Consider the following 5,532-nt stretch of genomic DNA (forward strand, 5'->3'; position numbering starts at 1 on the left):
CTCAAGGAAAAATACTAGCAGAAGGTTCCTAAATAAAAAGGTGTTACAGAAAAAGAGAAATGAGAGAAAATGAGGACTGATGTTAACTTTAAGGAATAAGAAACTACAAATATAGAAATATAGATATATGGAAATATAGATATATAGAAATGTAGACTATAGAAATATAGAAATATAGATATATGGAAATATGGAAATATAGAAATATGGAAATATGGAAATATAGAAATATGGAAATATGGAAATATGGAAATATGGAAATATAGAAATATAGAAATATAGAAATATAGAAATATGGAAATATGGAAATATGGAAATATGGAAATATGGAAATATGAAAATATAGAAATATAGAAATATAGAAATATAGAAATATAGAAATATAGAAATATAGAAACATAGAAATATAGAACTATAGAATTATAGAACTATAGAAATACGGAAATACAGATATATAGAAACATAGAAACAAAAATATATAAATATATAAATATATAAATATAGATATATAGAAAAAAAGAAATAGAGATACATAGATATATATATATATATATATATATATATATATATAAATGAAGAAATATACATGTAGAGAATTATAGAATATAGAATACAGAATATACAACGCAAAAATAGAAAAATAGAGAAATATAGAGATGCTATGTAGCAATATAGAAATGTAGAAATATATACAGTATATATAGAAAATAGAAATACAGAAAAATAGGAAAATAGGAAAATAGAAAAATAGAAAAATAGAAAGATAGTAAAATAGAAATATTGAAATATAAAAATTTTGTAAAATAGAAACAAAAACATAGAAATATGGAAATATAGAAATATAGAAATGAAGTAATATAGAAATACAGATATACAGATATACAGAAATACATATATATAGAAATATATATATATCTGGATATATATATGAATATAAGTATGTATATACATGTATATATATATATATATATATATATATATATATGTATATGTATATATAAATGTATATATATATACATATGTATATACATATATATAATATATATATATATATATATATATATATATATATATACATGGAAATATAGAAATATAGTAACATCAAAACATTACAACAAAGAAACATAGTAACATAGAAACATAGGAATGTGGAAATACAAAAATATAGAAATACAGGAAAATATAAATATAATCATATAGAAATATACAAGTATAGAAGTACAAAAGTAAGAAAAAATAAAAAGAGCAATATATATATATATATATATATATATATATATATATATGTATATATATATATATATAGATAAGTTTGTGTGTGTGTGTGTGTGTGTGTGTGTGTGAATGTAAGTGTTTGTGTGCATATATGTGTGTATGTATGAATGTATATATGTATGTTTGTATGTATGTATGTATGTATGTATGTATGTATGTATGTATGTATGTATGTATGTATGCATGTATGTATGTATGTATGTATGTATGTATGTATGTATGTATGTATGTATGTATGTATGTGTGTGTGTGTGTATGTATGTATTTATGCATGTATTTATGTATGTATGCATTATGTATGGTATGTATGCGTATATGTATGTATGTATGTATATATGTGTGTATGTATGTATGTATGTATGTATGTATGTATATATGTATGTATGTACAGTATTTATTTATGTATGTATGTATGTTTGTATGTATGTATGTATGTATGTATGTATGTATGTATGTATGTATGTATATATGTATGTATATGTATATGTATGTATCTATGAATGTATGTACTTATATATGGATGGATTACAGTATATGTGTATATGTATGTATGTATACATGTATGTATGTATTTATGTATGTATGTATGCATGTATGTATGTATGCATGTATGTACGTATGTATGTATGTATGTAGGTAGCTATGTATGTATGTATCCATGTATGTATGTATGTATGTATGTTTGTATGTATGTATGTATGTATGTATGTATGTATGTATGTATGTATGTATGTATGTATGTATGTATGTATGTATGTATATATGTATGTATTTATATATATATGCATATCTGTATATATATGTACATATATATATACATATGTATATATATATATATACAGTATATACTGCATATATATATATACATATATATATATATATATATATATATATATATATATAAGTGTATTTTATCATAGTAGAACTGATGTTCTCATTTGGAGGAACTTCCAGTGTCCGTATCACTAACGCTTCGATGCTACTCGTGTTGTCTCAATCAAATCAAATGAGCCTTACCGAGTCCACTGTTGAACAAAGGCCTCCTTCATAGGATTCCATGATTCACACGACTACGCCAATCTCTTCAACGTCACTCCTGCAAACTTCTCTATCTCGTCTCTCCACCTTTTGTCTGGTCTCCCTCCTCCACGCTTCCTATCTCGCGGCGTCCTCTCAGTAACACACTTGCTACATCGCTCATCGGATGTTCGCACTAACTTACCTGCCCAATTCCACTTCCTCTCTTTTACCACCTCCACAATATCTTTCACTCTAGTCTGCTCTCTCACCCAACTTGCTCTCTTTTGATCTCTCAGCGTTATTCCCATCGCTGATATCTCCATCCTCCTCTTTGTAGTCCTTAGTTTTGTTTCCATCGCTTTTGATAGTTTCAAGTCTCACACCCATAGATTATTGCCGGCAGAATGCATTGATTGTAAACTTTACGTTTCAAACATAAAGGTAGAGAGCCTCTCAGGATTTTATTATACTTATCAAACACTTTCCAACCAATTTTAATGAGTCTTTTTTTTATTGTAATGATCTTTCTTCACTTTCACCATCTAGCCTAAATAATTATATTATTCATCTTCTTCAAGACTCTCATCGTCGATTATGATATCTTTACTTTGAACTTTTATGTTAAACATTACTTTGGTTTTACTCTTATTCACTTTTAAGCCTACTTTGAGACTTTCCTTGTTCAGATCACTCAGCATATCTTGCAAGTCTTCCGTTTTTTCTGAAATTAGAATAATGTGATCTGCAAATCTTAGGTGGTTCAAATATTCGCCATTAATCTTTAAACCTTTCTCATCCCAACTCAACCTTCTGAAAATGTTTTTCAAACAAGCTGTAAATAATTTGGGTGAAATGGTATCGCCTTACCGTAATCCTTTCTCGATCTTGATCTTTTCTGTAGCTTTGTGTAATCGAATTATAGCGGCACCTTTCGCATGAATATTTTCTAAAACCCTTACGATCTGTTCGTTTGTACCCTGATTGCGTAACGAGTTTAATACTGCTATTTTTTCTACCGAGTCGAAGGCTTTCTTGTAATCTACAAAAGCTAAACAAAGAGGTATATTGTATTCTGTTGTTTTCTCGATTAGTTGGTTTATCGCCTGCAAATGGTCTAGAGTCGAGTATTCGCTCCTAAAGCCTGCCTGTAATCTCGATTGGTTTCCATCTAAAACTTGGCTTAGTCTATTTGTAAGGATCTTGGAGAATACTTTATATACATTTGATAGTAAGCTAATCGGTCGATAGTTACTAAGGTCCTTCTGGTCTCCTTTTTTATGAAGCAAAATCATTATAGCATTACACCACCATTCAGGAACGCTTTCCTGACGCAAGCACTGGGTGTACAACTGAGCTAACTTAATATGAACTTCTTTCCCTGCGTCTTTCAACAGATCTATCGGTATACTATCTTCCCCAGGTGGTTTTCCTCGTTTCATATTTTTTAGAGCAAATTCTACCTCTTTCTTTGTAATCTCTTGTACACTACTAAGGTCTACAGATGAACTTACTGACTCAACTACGGTCTTTGACTAGTAAAGCTCTTGATAAAATTCTTTTACTCATTTTACCATTCTGTCTCTGCATTCAATGATTTCTCCATTTCTATCTTTCAAAAACATCATTTGCTGTCTTTCTAAAGCATGTCTGCGCTCGGTCGCTTTAATACTTTTACCTTTTCGGATAGTTTCCTTTTTTTTCATCCATGTTATTTCTTTGTTTGGTCTGATCTCTGCCTTTTGTTGATAAGCTTGTTTAGTTCTACTTTTTCTATTTCGTCTTTCCTGCTTTTAATCTGCATGGCCCTTCTTCTTTTAATTAGGTCATTTGTAGCTTTAGATTATTTGTTTTCTTTAATACTTTTTGTACTTTCTACTTTCTCTGCCGATTCCCTAATGATATTCACTAAATTTAGATTCATATCTTCAACGGTGTCCTCGTTGGATCTTAGTGATCCGAATCTATTTTTAATTTCTATTTGAAATTTCTTATTATTATCCTTAACCTTTGCAAGGCTGAGTTTTCTTTCTTAAAATTAGTATATTTCTCTCTGCTCTGAAAATAAACTAAGCTGTGCAACCTACCATTCTATGGTCGCTACCTATGTTGACTTTATGACTGTATCATTGCTAACGCTCTTACTTCTCCTAATATGAAATCTACTTCGTTCTTTGTTGTTCCATTTGGACTTCTCCAGGTTCATTTACGACCTACAGGCTTTTGGAAGAAAGTGTTCATTATCCTCATGTTGTAGTTCTCTGCAAAATTGACTAACATCTCGCCTCTGTCATTTCTTTCACCTACTCCAAACTTCTCAATGCATGACTCATCTCCCATCTTCTTCCCCACTTTAGCATTAAAGTCGCCTATTACCAACGTGTACTTACTTTTTTCTTGATCCATTACCTGACTTAAATCATCGTAGAAGGACTCAATTTCATCGTCTGAACTGTGTGAAGTTGGTGCATAAACCTGAACTATCTTTAGAGTGTACCTTTTATACAGCTAACTCTACCCCTACGTTAATAGTACTCGTTAAGTTTACGTCCTGAGAATCCTAGCTGTATTCAAAGGCGTTACCTCAATTTTGTATGTTAGAAAAACCTGTTTACGTGGCTATCATCGGTGGCTGTGGAGAGGGAAATCCGGGACCTTATGCTTAAAAGGCAAGAACATGACATGACTCATTTGCGCCAGTGGGAAAAGAAGAAACCATGTGAATATTAAGCAGTTGTAGAAATATTTTTTGTCAAATTATCTATGCAAAACACTTACGAGAATTACTGCGGAGGCAATAGTTTTGTTTTGATGAACGTCAAATGATTATATTTAGCTAAGGGATTGACACAGACATGAACTGGAGTCTGGAAAATAGAGGCTCTAATTGGCGGGGGCAGTCTCATTACTAGGTAATCTCAGTGGTTTTCCAGAAAAAAAGGTATGGAATGAGCCACAATTTTGAAGAGGTCAAGCAGCGGTGAACTGAACTATCTCTGGTGAACTCTTGAATGTTACTTTCAGACTTTTTGGGTTGAGGTCCTCATCACTGGTGTCAACCAATTATTTTCTAACCTCTATTCCCTCATCGTTCCCATTTTGTTGCATTTTAGTATCCGGTGTCTGAGCCCTTCCATGTCAGATGGCACTATTCATTTCTATTCTGACTGCGACCAGATTATTTTTTCACTTCCGTAGCAAATCGCTGACGGAGAATTCTGAATCGTTTGCCAGTTTTCT

The sequence above is a fragment of the Oratosquilla oratoria genome, chromosome 16, assembly GCF_046742065.1.
Source record: "Oratosquilla oratoria isolate Oo_2021 chromosome 16, ASM4674206v1, whole genome shotgun sequence".
Lineage (NCBI taxonomy): Eukaryota > Metazoa > Arthropoda > Malacostraca > Stomatopoda > Squillidae > Oratosquilla > Oratosquilla oratoria.